The sequence below is a fragment of the Octopus sinensis genome, linkage group LG2 (genome assembly GCF_006345805.1).
Source record: "Octopus sinensis linkage group LG2, ASM634580v1, whole genome shotgun sequence".
Classification (NCBI taxonomy): Eukaryota; Metazoa; Mollusca; class Cephalopoda; order Octopoda; family Octopodidae; genus Octopus; species Octopus sinensis.
In genome coordinates, this window is record NC_042998.1 from 42,624,115 (window position 1) to 42,626,275 (window position 2,161).

Genomic DNA, 2,161 nt, shown 5'->3' on the forward strand with positions numbered 1-2,161 from the left:
AAGCCAAAGCCTTGTGGACAGCTCGTCAAACTCTATACAAAGACAAAAACAATTTAAACTTTCTACGTCGCACCTAACATAAAACGCATTTTAACAAGTACCCACATTACAAGGGAGGGGCATGTTGTTCTTGCAGGGTATATAATAGCAGGAGGCCGATGCGAGGCTGGAGGAGTTATCTATGAAGCTTCGGTGATACCTAGACCTGTTATCCGCATTACCAGCAATGTACCGTCCAACAGCAATATTAGCAGATTAACCAGATCTCACGTCTGTACAGTCACCAGAGTCAGAGGTGATGACCAGTCTGGGACCGGCGTCACAGAGGATGTAACCTACGACCCCAGTACCACTGCCACAGATAATGAACAAACCATTATCATAAACACAGATAGAGTGACCAGCCACGCACCATATATTACCACCAGTACCATCGCTATACCTAGCGAAGATGACCAATCCAGGACCAGCGACTCAAAGGAGGTATCCGGCATTCCAAGTACCACCACCACAGATGATGACCAAACAATTATCATCGACACCGAGGGGATGACCGGCCTCGCACTTTTTGTTACCGCCGGCTGCACCTGCACAAACGCTACATCGCCAACCATATGACCACTAGTGATAACCACGGTGATAAGACCGCCGGATCATAGCACCATATCGACTGTGTCAGCAACGGTGTTACCAACAGCATCCCCAGTCCCGGAGCTTATCAGAGCTATACCAGGAGTGCGAATGTAGCTACATCTCAAGTTTGTAAATATTTCGAATCAGCCTGTATATCTTTCAAACGTCGTTTCCACAACCACCATTCATCCTTCAGGGTCCCAGAAAGACAGTATGTCACGTCCCTGGCCTGCCATGTGTGGAACCTTAAAGACTAAGGGACCCCACTTGATATCAGGTGGAAAATAATAGATCATAGCCAGTTTCGCACCCACGTTTGAGCGGTGTGCGTACGTGCGCATCCTTGAGTATATATCAGTCTATGTATATAAGTACGTATGCATGTTTTCCTTGAGCTTTTATTGAAGTTCTCTTTAAGAAAATTCCCGGTGTCTATAAATATGTGGTTAAGTGGAGCTGTCGATGCATACATACACCCAATTATTTGCAGCAGTTTCTTTTGCTCTTTCTTCGGAAAACCTAGTATTTCTAGGTTTTTGCGTGAATTTTTTTATACATAGCCTAATGCATCTATGATTATAGATACAAATGAGAATTTATGGTCAGGGTACAAGTGCTATATGTTTTTCATTAATTCACCATAGATGTTCATTTTGTTTTTCCCTGAACATTTGATTGAAAATTCACATTCGTTGGGCAGCTGACCTCTACAACAGTGCATGGCTTTTGTTCCCTGTTTCTCAGAACAATATAGGTCTGTTATGTTTGCAACGAATTGCTCTTTTTGTTGGAGTGTTCTACCAGTATTCCTTGTTTCTAAAGGTGTAAATACATATATATATGTATGTATGTATGTATGTATGTATGTATGTATGTATGTATGTATGTATGTATGTATGTGGTTGTGTGGTAAGTAGCTTGCTTACGAACCACATGGTTCCGGGTTCAGTCCCACTGCGTGGCACCTTGGGCAAGTGTCTTCTACTATAGCCTCGGGCCGACCAAAGCCTTGTGAGTGGATTTGGTAGACGGAAACTGAAAGAAGCCCGTCGTATATATATATATATATATATGTTTGTATGTGTGTGTATATGTTTGTGTGTCTGTGCTTGTCCCCCCACCCAACATCGCTTGACAACCGATGCTGGTGTGTTTACGTCCCCGTAACTTAGCGGTTCGGCAAAAGATACCGATAGAATAAATACTAGGCTTACAAAGAATAAGTCTTGGGGTCGATTTGCTCGACTAAAGGCGGTGCTCTAGCATGGCCACAGTCAAATGACTGAAACAAGTAAAAGAGAAAAAGAGTATGTATGTATGTATGTATGTGTCTGTCTATTTGTCTGTCTGTCTTGTCCATTAGTTTTCTTACTCTACTACTTTGCTTGCAGTTATGTAAAAGTAATAACTTTTTCATATACACGAAGAACTAGATTAGACAAATGAAAATATAGTCTATACAGGATTTGGACATATAAGAAAGATTTTCAACCTATACAGCATTCCGGGGCATAGAGATCTGAGGAGG